The 15,841-nt window shown below is 64.8% G+C and overlaps 1 protein-coding gene across 1 annotated transcript in view; it reads right to left on the bottom strand.

Annotated features, from left to right (window-relative positions):
* Window positions 1-14,686: 14,686 nt before the first annotated feature.
* Window positions 14,687-15,841, bottom strand: part of CHLRE_17g737463v5 (uncharacterized protein) — an 8,372-nt gene continuing 7,217 nt past the window's right edge. Inside the window, exon 5 of the mRNA XM_043072578.1 lies at window positions 14,687-15,219. The gene's annotated coding sequence lies outside the window, so the exon portion shown is untranslated. The remainder of the gene's footprint in view (window positions 15,220-15,841) is intronic.

The raw sequence follows: 15,841 nt of genomic DNA, 5'->3' as shown, positions 1-15,841 counted from the left end.
GCCCGGCCAAGTTCTCCGACCCTCCTCCCCATGGGACTTCACCAACGGGACTTCACCAACCTGCCTTACCACTGTCCCATCGCACACTCCGACCCCCCTCATCCTTCCTGATTTGCCCTTTTTCGCCTATCCCTCTCTCTTCAGTCCCGCGAACAGCAAGTCCAATCTCTCCCTCCTCCGGTTCCATCAAGAACCGTGCCTTCCCCACATATCTGGCACGAACTATCCCCTCCCACCCATCTGCGACGACTGTCCCGCCCAGTGACGTTCCTACTGACCTGCGTGCGGGGTAAACTTCATATGATGTAGAACTCCTATGAGGCAGATACTTGTCGGTTGATACAATGGCATATCCTAGTGCTCGTGTTTCACCTACCTCCAGTTTGGGCTGGTTTGGCTGGTAGTTACAGTCCCGCCCCCCTTGCCTCGCTTTCCCCTCATCCAGCATTTGCCACACGCTTCCAACGCATAGGCCTCCCTCCAATCCGCTTGACCAATGACACCGGGTGTTGCTGCAGTCCCCATACATGTATGGTCACCCGCTGCCCTCCCCTGTAGCCGGGGACACGTACGACGACTGCCGTTGCAATCCTCGCTCCGTCTGGCCCGAGTTGCTGGGCAATACAGCTCCCCAAGCATGCAGCCTGTGGGTGCTTTGCACGGGGCGCCGCTGCACGTTGACGGGACGGATTTTGCACGGACGTGTTTGGCGCATAGTCATATAAACAATGAGCGCATGAGCCGCAGCACCAGAGGGTCGTAGCGGCAGGACGCGGATAGCGAGAGCACCGAGCAAGTGGATCGACTTTGGATCTAGCAAAATAGCGGAGCAAGCAGGGCCGCCGGAGCTTGCCAGTAAATCGGGTGGAGAAGATATTACAGTACTAATCGAGCAAGGCTGCGGTGCAAGACTAGGACTGGCTGCCTTAAGCTGTCGGAGCGGCGAAGGGCCGCGAGGAGCGCAAGCGACGCGCAGGCTTAGTATGGTTGACTTGTAGTGGATGATAGTTTAAGTTGACAACGGTCCCGTGACCGGTTAGCGTGTGCAAGGTGGTAAGCTTAATGCTGGACCTAGACGACTGAGAACTTTACGGATGCCTAGGAGAACGCCGCAGGTGAAGCGCGGCTGTGTTTGGGAGCTGAAAGGGTATTAGTTGCGCGCAGCGATGCAAGTGTTGGCGCAGTGTATGTGTGAGGGACCCGATGGGCCCTTAGCGAAGTTGGTAGCACTTGGGCCCCTCGGCGCAGTTGCTTAGCACTTGCGATTTGGAGCCTAGGCCTGTACGACCTGTACGAGTCCCATCCGGCCAATGCAGGGGCCGACGGGAATATATAAGCGAGCGAGTTGGGGTAGTTCAGTCACTCTCCTCCTCCCAACTCCTCACACCAACTACTCGAGAGTCACTCTTAAATAGACTCTTTAATTACGAGTCTCTAGTATTGTAATACAAGTTGGACAAAGAACGATCCCTTGTATCGCGGCCCCTTGTGCTCGGCGCGAAGTCGCCCGCTCGCGCAAGTCTAGGCTAGCCTTTCCCCTCCCCCACAGGGTGCCTCCCGGCACAACCAAGTACCCGTTCGAAGCCCCCTTCCCCCTCCCCTTACTATCTCTCACCTACTCCGGTTCATCCGAGCCCCAGACTCTCCCCTCTCCCTATCTCTCCCCTACCCCACACCGCTGTGCCTGTTGCCCCCGACCTATCCCCGTAAGTCCTGAGCCGTTACCCGCAGCCCGTCAGTGATAGCCAAGGCCCCTGCCCACACTAGGGTCAAGAGTACCCCAACCCGCATAGCGTACGCCAGCAGAGCCTCTGCGCCAGGTTGCATACGTGTAGTGTCTGGCAGCGATTAGGTACAGCAGCTGATAGCAGGGCGAGCTGGGAGCGAGCCAGAGCAGGGTCCGGTTCGGTAGTTGGGCCTGAGCCCGTTCGGTTAGTGGCAGTAGCAGGGAGTGAGGGAGACAGAGACGGGCGTAAGATAGCGTGAGATAGTACAGGGCCTGGGCCTAGGCAGTGGGGCGGACGGCATTGGACCGGGCACGCACGCCTTGTCTGCGGGTTGGGTCGTCGGGGGCTCTCCCCCCCCTTTCCCTTGGGGTGTTCGCCTCCCCTGCCCCAGAGTGCAGGTCGACTGCGACACCTCTGGTCTGAAGAAGTTTTGCTTATCCCTGCACCTGGTCTACCTGACCTGCGTGTGACCAAGTCCCCGACACGCCGTGCCGGCTTGCGGGACCTGCTTGCTTTCCTGTCTCCCCTCTCTTCTCCCTTCCCGTCTCTACCACCCGCCGCGTGCCCCGCACGCGAAGGGTAACCCCAGCTACCGCCGGCGGCGGTGACTCTACTTGGGCAACCCGCCCGACCTTATCTCTCTAATCTCTGATTACCCTGGGCGGCAAGGTTGAGTGAGACAGCCTTTGCCACGGCTGTGCACCTGCACGCACGCCACCCATCCGGCTCTGTACGAGCCCCTGCTCCTGTTATCCAACCCGCCTAGACCAAACAGCGAAGCCCCTCCCGTGAGTAAAACAGCTACCGACGTCCCCATACGGCGGCGCTGGGCACTGCTGGGATCGAAGAGCCCCCTCTACGGCACGCGATCTGCCCCGACAGCTGTTGACACGCGGCGATAAAGTTAGGCGAAAAAAGTGTCCTGTCATCTCTGGGGGGTCGGCACGCCTTTGTTGGTTTCGCTACCGGGACTTCTTCCATCCCCCAGTAGCCACTCATGTCAGACGAAGATGGCTTTCCCCGCCGAGCGCGGCCTAGCGCTTTCCATACCGATCTGCAAGGACTTGACTATGAACGTATCACCCAACACTGCGAGCGCTTCGACCCGCAGTGGCATTCTGTGCGTGATTGGCTGGAGTCCGTAGATGAGTTGGCAGAGGAATTCGGTTGGACTGAGTCACGAAAGCTCCAACTTGCCTCTAAACGGCTTGGCCCCACGGCCAAGGAGTGGTACCGGTCATGGAAGCTAGCCAACCCCATGGCATCGTCCACTTGGGAGGGCTTCTGTGACGCCCTGCGCGAGCGCTGGGGTGTGTCAGACCGCGAGCTGCATCTGGCCCTCGCCAACTGCACACAAGGCCCCAAGGAGACGGTGCGCGAGTACGCCGACCGTTACCTGGGCCTCGTGACCCAACTGCGCCTCGACTATAACCGTGACCCTACCCACATGCACAACTTCATGCGGGGCTTGCATCCCGACATCTACGACTCCGTGTACGACATGGAGCCGCACAACCTAACTGCTGCCATCCGCAAGGCGATCTACGCCAGCGAGAAGGGCAAGCTGTCCAAGGCCGACGGCCGGGACACACGCGGCCGATCTGACAGCGAGGAGCGGCGAGTGCGCTTTGCTGATCGCTCGCCCAGCAACGAGCCACGCCACAGCAATGGCTCTAGCACCGCTCCTCCCCGCTACAGCCGGCCCTTTGGGCGGGATGACCGCCGAGACAGCCGGGATACCCGGTCGGACCAAGGCCCACGCATGGCCAACCGAGGGCCTAACAACAGCAGTGCCGGGCGTGGGGGCGGCGGGGTTGAAGACCTCAGCACCCGCATGTCACGCATGCAGCTGCTGCACCGCCGCACCCCCAGCCGCACCCTGCTGTTCCAGGCGGCCCGCCCGCTCTACAGCCCATACAGGGACGCTTACGCCCTGGGCTACGAGAGCGAGGACAGCGGCGGTGTCATGTCACCGCAAGGCTCAACCACCGCTCCCGTCTCCTACTACACTAATGCTGAGGCTTACACCAAACGAGTGGGCGACTTCGAACCCATCACCCTGCCTCGCAAGAGGGTGCCAGTCCCCATCCCCGGGCCCGAGCCCATGGAGGTGGACCGCCTAGCCCCTCGCCGCTTCACCGCGGGCCACGCTGACCAACGCCGGGAGCGTGAGCAGCGGCCGGCCGCTGCCGCCCCTGCCAGCTCGGCCGCTGCGCCGGCTGCAGGCGACGGGCAAGGCCCCCGTGCCCCAGCTGGGTTGGAAGCCCGCCCTACGGGACGGCGGCCTACCCCCGGGCGGGGCCGGACACAGGCCACAACCCCCGCCCACGCTCCAACCAGGGCTCGCAGCCCCGCGGCTGATCCCGCCGCCCCTGCAGCCCGTCCTCCCCGCACGGACCCTATTCCGACGGGCGATGCAGGAGAAGAGGAGAAGCGAGTGGCCGATGAGATCTGCGCCAAGATCAACGCATACCCCATCCCCTTGTCACGGGCGCTGCGAGTCAACCCCGCAAACATCTACACCAAGATTGGTGGACGGCTGATCGGTCTGGGGCGACAGCACTCCCGGGAACTGCCGACACCCGTTGCTGCCGCACCACCAACCCGACCCCCAACCCGCGCCCCGGCTGCCGCTCCTACTACCCGGAGCCCCAAAGCAACCGCCCCGGGGCCCCCGGGCCACCCCGCTGCTCACGCCCACCGGGCTACGGCAGCGACCCTGACCCCGGTGGTATCTGGAGGCGAGTGGGACGTGGTAGAGGCCGAGGTGCTCCTGGGCAAGGCCGATGGCAAGTTCATCCGTGCCCGAGCAGTCGTGGACACCGGTGCTAGCAACACCGTGATTCCACGGGTGACACTACGGCGCCTGGGCCGAGTGGAGGATATCGAGCCCGCCGAGCAGACCTTCACCAACGCTGATGGGGTGAGGTCTGAGTCCGGTGGACTGGTGCGCAACCTGGTGATCGCCACGGGTGACATGGTTAGCACGGTGGACGCGTACGTGAGCGACGCCACCAGCTATGTCATCCTGCTAGGGTCTGACTTCCTGGCACCCATCAAGGCTGACATCAGCTACCGCAAGAAGATGTTGGAATACACCAACGACCTAGGGAGGCGCAGTGCCCTTCCCATCCGCTACCACTTTCCTCCGACCCCCATGGCATGCATGGTGGGGCGGCGGGCGCGAGTGGTCAGCGACCCCCCAAGCGAGGGCGAGGAGGCTGCCGCTCCGGCCCCCCCAGCCCCGGCAACACGGAGCGCCTCGAGGCCTCGCCCCTCGCCGTTTGCGCTTTGCCAAGTGCCAGGATATGTGGTGCCCGGTCCGTCCCCGGTACTGCCTCCAGTACCCCCGCCGCTGACAGGCGCGGAGACCCTGGAGCTGGCCGGCATCCTAGACAGCATGCTGTCGCACGCATCACCCACGGCGGAGACCGCCCGCTCCGCTGGGGCGCGGCGTGTCTGCATGCACCGAGTACTGGACACCATGGATAACGGGTCCCCCAGGGCATCCAGCCTCAGCAGTCACCCTCGTGAAGACTGGCCCTTGGACATGGAGGCTGAACTGGACGCCCTGGTAGCTGGGCGGCCCATGGAAGACACGTCCATCGACGAGCAACGGTGGCAAGACATCCAGGATGGCCGGGCTCCCCTGCCCCTGTCCCAACCTCGCAGCCCAGACCGCAGGGCTCCCAACCCCAGCGGCGGTACCAATGCTGGGCCCCTGACCGAGCAGGCCAACCCTTTGCAGTACCCGCCAGGTGACCCAGTAGGTTCACCGGACGGGCCTGAGGAGGCTCAGCGACTGCTAACGGAATTGGCGGCTGGGCAGGGCTCACCCGAGAAGGTGGCAAGAGTGGCTCGCATCCTACACTGGACGGCGTCACGAGAGCTGCAGGTGTTGCAGGCCGCGGCATTCCTAGCCGGGGCCCGCGAGCTGGCGCGCGAGAGCAGCACCGATTCCCACACCGATGACACGTGGTGGGAGGATCTGCCATTGGGCCCATCGCCGCGCTCCGTAAGCAGCACGGTAACTACTGAGCTGGATCCGAACCCCTCGGCCAACACCAAGGAGGAGGAGGGGGCTACTGAAGAAGATGAGGAGGGGGCTACCCGCCCCAACGATCCCTGCAAGCCTCCTCCGGCTTGTGGCTATGACCCTGAGGGGGACGCAGGAGGGGCGGCTCCCCCTTCCCGGGCTTTTCTAACCCGCCAGGGCCAGGAGAGCGGGGTAACATGGGATGACTGCGAAGACCCCTTTCTCCCGCCCCTGGATCCACTGAGCATGCCAGGCGACTCGACACCCGACGATGCGAGCGCACCAACCTTCCATGCGGATTATGTGTCTGACACCGAATCTGATGGGCCTCCATCACTTATGGACGCCAGCGACTCCGGCAGCGACGAGGAAAGCAGGGGCGAGGAGCCAGCCTTCCCCCGGCGGGCCTCTCACTACCCCCGCTTCCTCGTCAGCTACTCGGCCTATAGGGGCCAAAACCCACACGAGCCGGGCCACTCCCGCGTCTGCGTGGCCCTAGGCCGGCAAGACGGCTTCCTGTCTGACGTGGCTAGCGGCAGCACCTTATCCGCGGGCTACGAGGCCCCTCTGCTGGATTCAGATTCAGGGAGCGGGCCGCCCTCCCCAGTCACCAGCGCTCACTTCGCCTCCCCTGCACCGTCCGGGGCAAAACTGGATGCCTCATGGGAGGATGACGATTGCTGCAGTCCCCGCAGCCAGTCGTGGGCGGCCCCACGTACGCCCATCTACTATGCGTCAGGCACGCCCCAAACCCCACGCACGTCCCTCCCCACGTTGGCCGACGTGCTGCTACAGCGGCCCACCAAGGAGGAGGTGTTGCGCTTGTCCCCAACCCAGCACCTGCTGGCCGCTCGGGAATATGGCCAGCGCGTGAGGGACACACAGGGAGAGCTTCCGGCTGACGACGAGCGGCGGCAACTGCTACTCGCAACCCTCAGCCCGGACCTGACTCCGGAGCACTCAACCGCTCTGGCGAAGGTGCTCTTGGACAATTACGACGTATTTGCAGCATCCAACCAGGACCTGTCCGTCACCAGCTGGCTGGAAGCGAGTATCGACACCGGGGATGCGGCACCAGTGTGCACCAACCCATACCGGCTTAGCAAGGGCGAGCGGGACGCGCTGGAGGCAGAGGTGCAGAAGATGCTGGCCTCTGGGGTTATCCAACCCAGCTCGTCGGAATGGTGTTCCCCCATGGTGATGGTGAAGAAGCGGCCGGCAGGCAGCGACAAGGCCGGCGGAGGCGCCGCGGACGCGCCCCCGGTCCCACCCCAGTGGCGCGCCTGCATCGACCTCCGCGCTGTGAACGACTTGACCAAACCCCTTCGCTTTCCCATGCCCCACGTCCAAACTATGATAGACACGGTGGCACCGCCGATGGGCGAAAAGCGGATTTACTCCACCGTCGACCTCATCGCCGGCTTCTGGCAGGTGCCTGTCCGCCAAGAAGACCGATGCAAGCTTGCTTTCCAGGCGCCCTCTGGGCTCTACGAGTTTACGGTGCTTCCGATGGGAGCCAGGCAGTCCCCGGCGCTTTTCCAGCGCCTTCTGAGTCTGGTCCTGCGCCCTATCCTCTTCTACGGCCCTGGAGAGAGCACACCAGGCAAGTGCTGCGCGCTGTTCATCGACGATATCTGCGTCGCGAGCAAGGACCCAGTCCAGCACGCGGAGGACCTGCAGAATATGTTCGACTGCCTGCGCCTGGCTAACCTGAAGATGTCTATCAAGAAGTGCCACTTTGCGACAACAGAGATTGAGTTCCTGGGCCATGCCATTTCGGGCGCGACGGGCCAGTACACCCTGGCCCCCCGCAATGCCGAGGCAATTCGCAATTACCCAAAGCTAAAGACCGTGCGCCAGATCAAGGCCTTCCTTGGTCTCGCGAACTATTACCGGTCAATGGTACCCAACTTCGCGCTTATAAGCCGACCGCTATACGACTGCTTAGGCAAGCTCGGTTACCAGTGGGGGCCTGAGCAGCAGGCAGCGTTTGAGCAATTGAAGACTGCCCTTACGACTGAGCCCGTACTGCGTGCCGCCGATGTCACCCGCCCCTTCCGGTTGGCCACCGACTTCAGCTGCAACGCCGTGGGCGCGTGCCTGTCGCAGCTGGACGACGACAGCCGGGAGTATGCAGTCTCCTACGCCAGTAAGCGGCTTACTGGAGCAGAAACACGCTGGTCCAGCACGGACGGCGAGGCTTATGCCGCTGTGTGGGCAGTGAAGAAGTACCACGAGTACCTGGCGTCAGCACGCTTTCAGCTGATCACGGACAACACGGCGCTCACATACATCATGCGGGCCAAGGACCTGACAGGCAAGCTGGCCCGATACGCTTTACGGCTGCAGGGCTATGACATGGAGATTGTGCACCGACCTGGAACGAAACACGGAAACGTGGACGGGCTGAGCCGGCTGGGGCACCTGGCAGAGGACGGGGGCAGGGAGGACACAGACGACGTGGAGGGGTCTGGTGGCGACCAGGGGCTCAGCACCGAGCTGCTGACTAGCTCCGCCTCACCGGGCCCCCTTGCGGGCTATGTCGCCACCGCGCACCGTCAGCCTAACGGGCGTATGTCCACTTTCCTGGCTGGACGCTCTCTGTCCCAGGAATTCGAGCAGGTGTGGTCACTGCCTGCCGCCCGAAGCCACCGGGAGGTGCGCATCTTCATGCGGCGGGCGACGTCAGGGCAGGTGGGCGAGCAGAAAGCAGCCGGGCGGGCAGGGCCCTCGCAGCCGGCGGCGGAAGCGGACCGCGCCGCAGCCGGCCCGTCCACCGCTCGTGAGGATGGAGCGGCAGAGGTTCCAGGGGGTGAGGGGGCCGGGCCTGGCAGCCCAGCGGCAGCAGGGTCGGCCCCGCCCAGGGCTGAGCCCCAAGCTGGCCACCCTGCCTCACCCTTACAGCGGCTGCTGGCGATGTGTCGCTCCCCCAACCCCCTGAGCCCCGGCAAGCGTAGCCGCAACGCCCCGCCCCAACCGGCGCCGCAGACCACCTCCCTACGCAGTCCGTCCGGGGAGCCTCTGCGCCGGCGGCGGCTGCCGCAGCCACCTGCGCACCTTCAGGACTACACCGAGCAGGGTGAATCGGAGGAGGGCGAGAGCCCCAAATGCGCTCGATGTCAGCAGGGTAAGCCAGAGTGGAACATGCTGCTGTGCGACTTCCCGGGCTGTAGCAGCGCATACCACACCACCTGCCTGCGACCACCGCTGCGCCGTGTGCCGGAGGGCAACTGGCTCTGCCCCGAGCACGCTACTGGGGGCAACCCGAACGCGGGGAAGCAACACGGGGACGACCTGGGGGTGGCGGCCGGCACCGGCACAGGAGGCATAAGTGGGGGCGCGGGGGACGCAGCCCCAGCCCCAGCTAACCGCCGGCTTGTGCGGGTTGTCAGGCGTCTCAACCTGCCCAGCGGCGCCCCCAACCCGGGCCCCGTGGGCGCGCCTGCTCTCACCACGCCACCCGTGGCCGCCATTCCCGCCGCCACAACCGCAGGTCCCGGCCATCAGGAAGCAGTCGCAAGGGCGGCGGCTACGGCCTCTCTGGCCGCAACCAACATGCCAACCGCCATGGCGACAGCCCTAACGGCGACGGCCGCGCCAAGCGGCTTTACCAACTTCCCCACCGACGAGCTGGTGAGGGCATACGTGGGCGAAGGGGATTCCAGCGAGGATGAGGAGGAGTGGGAGCAGGAGGATGGCACAGCGACGGAGGGCGAAGGGGAGGTGTCAGAAGACGTGCTAGCCGTGAACGGAGTGCCGAACTACAGCGCGGGCGAGGCCGATGTGTGGCACGACGCCGGGCTGCTGCATTACCTGCAGTACCGGAGTTTCGTCGCTCGCCCCGACCTCTCCGGCACAGATTTCTACAAGGAGTGTGCGCGCATTTCACGCAAGGCGCGGCGGTACCGATGGGAGAATGGGCAGCTGTACAAGCGTGCCACCCGCAACCGGCCCGAGGTGCGTATCCTGCGGCATAGCGAGCGGCAGGCGGCCCTGGCCGAGGTGCACAACCTGGCGCACCCCGGCGTGCGGGCTACCTTCGACCTGTGCCGCTCCCGCTTCTGGTGGAAGGGAATGGGGCACGATTGCCGGGTGTTTGTCGAGCACTGCCGCCAGTGCCACCCCACGCAGCACGTGCTTGTGCGACACCAGCCCCTGCACCCGCTACCCATCGTGCAAGTGTTTCACCGCATCAACGTTGACCTCAGTGGCCCGCACGCACTCACGCCCCGCGGCAACCGGTACATCGCCGTGGCCATCGATGCGTTCAGCAAATACCCGGTGGTGGGTGCCCTGCCCAACAAGGAGAGCGCCACCACCGCACGCTGGCTCTGGGAGAGCGTGCTGTGCCACTGGGGTTCGGTGGCGGTGGTGATGACGGATCAGGGCACCGAGTGGCAGGGCGAGTTCGCCTCCCTGCTGGCTCGGGAACGAGTGCGCCACGTGAAGTCAGGCCCTCGTTGCCCAGCGCAGAACGGCCAGGTGGAGCGCTTTATGGGCATCATGCGCTCCTCGCTGGTGCGGCTGTGCCAGGAGGGAGTGGAGGCAAACTGGGACCTCTACATTCACCAGGTCGCCCTGTCGTACCGGGCTGCGCGGCAGCGCTCAACGGGCTGCTCGCCGGCTCTGCTGCTGTACGGCAAAGAGCTGGCGCTGGCGCAGCAGAAGCCACCACTGGCACAGCAGACGGCCGACCCCGGTGAGGAATGGGACTCAGAGGGAGAAGGGGCGGAGGCGGTGGCCGACGAGCGGCGACAGGCCGCTGGGGTTAGGAAGGAGCTGCTAGACGCAGCGGCTGATGGGGCTCGAGGCAACATGGAGAAGGCCCAAACCCGAATGGTGCGTGACCACGCCCGCCGCACGCACGTTAATGTGATGCCAAAGCCTCGTCCGGGTGGGGAGGGCGCCTACGGTAGCCCGGACGACACGCCGGCGGATGGGCAGGCTCAGGGGCAGCCGGCCACCGCAGCCACGACGCGCAGGGCAAGTGGCTCTGACAGTGACAATACCAAAACGCCATCACCACCCCCCTCAGCAGTCTTAAGTAGGGGCGGCGCGGGTTCAGCAGCTCCCGGCGGCAGGGGGCGGGGGCGCGGACGCGGCGCGGGAAGTAGGGGGCGAGGCGATCGCACCACAACCCAGCAGCCAGCTGCGCCAAAACCCGCGCTCCCCACCAACAGTCACGACTCAGCCCCCGAAGACGACCCCGCACTCATGCACCTGCCGTGCCTAGAGAAAGGCACGCTGGTGTACCGCCAGCGCCCGTCTCGCAGCAAGCTTCAGTCAACCCGGGAGGGACCGTATAGGTGGCTGTTGTGGAACCGAACCGGCACTATGGCGCTAGTGGAGGATGACCAGTCAACCCGGTTCACTATCCCAGTCGCCCAGCTCCTGGTGCCGCGCGGCACCATGGTGCCGGCCCGCTAGGCCATTCGCTATGGCACGCGTGTTAGGACGCGTGCCCGGGAGACAGCGGGCCACCCTCCACAGAGGTCCACCCGCAGAATTTAGGATAGAATATGGTCTTATTGACAGCGGCAACGGGACCCGCAGCGAACAGGAACAGATCACCGTTGGGCTCCAAGGCTACCCAGGTCCCCGGAATTGACCACCCAACCAAGTAGGAAACAAGGGCTTCTACCGTTTACCCAAGCGTGGCAGGCCGCAAGGGCTTGCCCCCCGGCGCTCGAGTGAGCCTTACTTCGCAGTCGCAACCCCGACCGCGCAGCGAACCCGACCACCGACTACGCTGATAGAGAACACCGCGCTACACAATCCCGCAATACGAGAAAGCAGGGAAACCGGCGACGTAAAGGGGTGCCGGCAGTTGGTCGCATGAGGGGAACTGGCGCTGGCAACTCATATACACCGACGGAGGCTCAGTCCTCCAAAATGCATGTTCACAGCGATTATATCCGGTCCGCCTTAAAGCAGCACGCAGAAGCAGAACTTCGCAAACGACTTGTCGCACAGGCGATGGGAACCGATAATCCTCACGGCTCTCCGCCGTGGCCGCTGGCAACTGAGTATCCTTCACCGGCGCAGATGGTCCAGGCTTTCCCTGGGGCGGCGGGCCCCGCCGCGGCGCTGACGGCCGCGACGCACGCCTCGCCAGGTTCATCCCCGATGGGTGTCGCGTCCAACGGCGAGGTGAGGACTCGAGCGCGCTATCAGGGAGGGCGGAAGGCAGAATAGAACCAGACGCTAAGGCAAAAGCGGAGGCGCAACCAGGGGGGTGGACGAGAGCCAGGGAGAAGCAGGGCGAATCGCCAATAGTAGGGAAGGCCAACCGGAGCTCCGGCGGGCGGAGGCAGGCCACGTCAAGGGCGTTCAGCAGCAAGACGAGGGCGAGTGTATTGGGGACCAGCAGGGAGTGGCCTACCTGGCGTCTTCCGCCTAACCGCGACCATCAACCGCTCCGCGCCCCAGCAGGCGGTCCCGCAAACCACCGACCCGATGGCGTACGCCATCGCCCACGGCGGCCCCCGGGCGCGTGCACTCCTGGCGCTTGGGGGCAAGCGCGGCCTCACGTCGCCCTATGGCGGCTTTCGCTCCAGCCCAGCGACCAAGATCAGCGCCGGCGCGCAGGCCTCGCCCACGGTCTCCCAGGGCCCGGCGCGGCTGCGCACCGGGCCGCCACAGCCGGCCCAGCCCAACGTGGCGCTGGGTGCCGCGGTTGGACGCGGCAAAATTCAGGCACTGTTCGCCGCGCCGCCGGCCTCCAGCGAGCGGATGAGCCCAACCAACACGGTGGCGGGGGGCTATCCGCCTCCACCGCCACCGCCACCACCGTCGCCGCCGCCGGGGCCTATGCAGCCGCCACCGCCGCCGCCGCCGCCGCCGCCGCCGCCGCCGCCCCTGATGCAGCGGCCGCCGCCGCCACCGCCACCTTCCTCTCCACGGCAACAGCCGGCCGAGCAGCAGCAGGTCTCGCCATGCCCGCCATTGCCGCCGCCGTACCTGGGGCAGCAGCTGCCGCCGCCGTACCTGGGACAGCAGCTGCCACCGCCGTACCTGGGGCAGCAGCTGCCGCCGCCGCCGGCGTTCATGCCGCCACACTTCGTGCCGATGGCCGGCATGGTCCCGGGCCCTTTTCTCCCGGCACTCGACCCGTTTCTGGCCCCCCAGCTGATGCAAATGCTGTTCCACCGCGTGGTCCAGCTGGAGCAGGCTGCTGCCTTCGGCGCCTTCGGCCAGGCGGGGCCGCCCACAGCGGCAGCCCAACCGATGGCGGCGCAGCCGCTGCTCGCCGACCCTGATTGGGCGGGCACGACGTCGGACCTGGGCGCGGCCGGTATTAGCGACATATCACCCCGCCGGCTGCTGGCGGACATTCCAGAGGAGGACTCTAGCAGCGAGGTGGCGCTGGCCATAGAGCCGCTGGCCGCCATGGCGCCAGCGGAGGAGGGCCCGGCGGGCGGAGGGGCGGCGCAGAGCGGCGCACCGCCGGTCGCAGTCGTGGCGGGCACAGCCGCCGCAGGCGCAGCAGTGGGAGTAGGCGGCGGAATGGTGGGGCCGGGGGCGCCGCCGGCGAGGGAGGCGGAGAGGGCGGAGTCCTCTATCTCCACCAGCAGCAACAGCAGCTCCCCGCCGCCGCCACCGCCGCCGCCGCCGCCGCCGCCACCACCGCCGGCCTCCGAGCAGGGGGAGACGGATGAGGGTGACAGCGTGGAGGTGCAGATGGACAGCGAGGGTGATTTCGAGTGGGCGGCAGGCCAAGCAGCCTATTTAGGACAGCAGGACGCGAGCTGCGGGGCTCTCAATCAGGCCCTTGAGGCGATCGGCCACTGCGGCATGGGCCTCCACATCAGCCAAGCACGGGCCCTGGTAAGCTGCGCCGTGGCCGGCGTCACCTTCACTCAGCCGGCCATCCTGATCGCGGGCCGGCCCTGCCACCCGTGCAAATCGGAGGCACTGGCGCACGACGTCCTGCAAGCGGCCATGGTCGCCATGATCAACGGCCTCTACGGTCGCCACCTGGTGGAGGGCAGTGTCGACATGCGCGCCTACGTGAGCAACTGGGTGGTCGAGGCGATTGGCGTCCGCAGGCTGTGCACTACCGAGCCCGACGAGGAATTTGAGGAGAGGAGGGAAGAGACAGAGACCGAGGAGGGAGGAGAGGAGATGGAGGCTTAGGGCGGGAAAGGGCGAGAGTGGAGTCAACGTTTGCGGCACCCTAGGGCCGCACTGGGGCGCGCGGCTTAAGTAGGGGCGGACCGACAGCTGTGGGTGCTTTGCACGGGGCGCCGCTGCACGTTGACGGGACGGATTTTGCACGGACGTGTTTGGCGCATAGTCATATAAACAATGAGCGCATGAGCCGCAGCACCAGAGGGTCGTAGCGGCAGGACGCGGATAGCGAGAGCACCGAGCAAGTGGATCGACTTTGGATCTAGCAAAATAGCGGAGCAAGCAGGGCCGCCGGAGCTTGCCAGTAAATCGGGTGGAGAAGATATTACAGTACTAATCGAGCAAGGCTGCGGTGCAAGACTAGGACTGGCTGCCTTAAGCTGTCGGAGCGGCGAAGGGCCGCGAGGAGCGCAAGCGACGCGCAGGCTTAGTATGGTTGACTTGTAGTGGATGATAGTTTAAGTTGACAACGGTCCCGTGACCGGTTAGCGTGTGCAAGGTGGTAAGCTTAATGCTGGACCTAGACGACTGAGAACTTTACGGATGCCTAGGAGAACGCCGCAGGTGAAGCGCGGCTGTGTTTGGGAGCTGAAAGGGTATTAGTTGCGCGCAGCGATGCAAGTGTTGGCGCAGTGTATGTGTGAGGGACCCGATGGGCCCTTAGCGAAGTTGGTAGCACTTGGGCCCCTCGGCGCAGTTGCTTAGCACTTGCGATTTGGAGCCTAGGCCTGTACGACCTGTACGAGTCCCATCCGGCCAATGCAGGGGCCGACGGGAATATATAAGCGAGCGAGTTGGGGTAGTTCAGTCACTCTCCTCCTCCCAACTCCTCACACCAACTACTCGAGAGTCACTCTTAAATAGACTCTTTAATTACGAGTCTCTAGTATTGTAATACAAGTTGGACAAAGAACGATCCCTTGTATCGCGGCCCCTTGTGCTCGGCGCGAAGTCGCCCGCTCGCGCAAGTCTAGGCTAGCCTTTCCCCTCCCCCACAGGGTGCCTCCCGGCACAACCAAGTACCCGTTCGAAGCCCCCTTCCCCCTCCCCTTACTATCTCTCACCTACTCCGGTTCATCCGAGCCCCAGACTCTCCCCTCTCCCTATCTCTCCCCTACCCCACACCGCTGTGCCTGTTGCCCCCGACCTATCCCCGTAAGTCCTGAGCCGTTACCCGCAGCCCGTCAGTGATAGCCAAGGCCCCTGCCCACACTAGGGTCAAGAGTACCCCAACCCGCATAGCGTACGCCAGCAGAGCCTCTGCGCCAGGTTGCATACGTGTAGTGTCTGGCAGCGATTAGGTACAGCAGCTGATAGCAGGGCGAGCTGGGAGCGAGCCAGAGCAGGGTCCGGTTCGGTAGTTGGGCCTGAGCCCGTTCGGTTAGTGGCAGTAGCAGGGAGTGAGGGAGACAGAGACGGGCGTAAGATAGCGTGAGATAGTACAGGGCCTGGGCCTAGGCAGTGGGGCGGACGGCATTGGACCGGGCACGCACGCCTTGTCTGCGGGTTGGGTCGTCGGGGGCTCTCCCCCCCCTTTCCCTTGGGGTGTTCGCCTCCCCTGCCCCAGATTGCAGGTCGACTGCGACACCTCTGGTCTGAAGAAGTTTTGCTTATCCCTGCACCTGGTCTACCTGACCTGCGTGTGACCAAGTCCCCGACACGCCGTGCCGGCTTGCGGGACCTGCTTGCTTTCCTGTCTCCCCTCTCTTCTCCCTTCCCGTCTCTACCACCCGCCGCGTGCCCCGCACGCGAAGGGTAACCCCAGCTACCGCCGGCGGCGGTGACTCTACTTGGGCAACCCGCCCGACCTTATCTCTCTAATCTCTGATTACCCTGGGCGGCAAGGTTGAGTGAGACAGCCTTTGCCACGGCTGTGCGCCTGCACGCACGCCACCCATCCGGCTCTGTACGAGCCCCTGCTCCTGTTATCCAACCCGCCTAGACCAAA

The sequence above is a fragment of the Chlamydomonas reinhardtii genome, chromosome 17 (genome assembly GCF_000002595.2).
Source record: "Chlamydomonas reinhardtii strain CC-503 cw92 mt+ chromosome 17, whole genome shotgun sequence".
Classification (NCBI taxonomy): Eukaryota; Viridiplantae; Chlorophyta; class Chlorophyceae; order Chlamydomonadales; family Chlamydomonadaceae; genus Chlamydomonas; species Chlamydomonas reinhardtii.
This window is presented reverse-complemented; position numbering and strand designations above follow the sequence as displayed.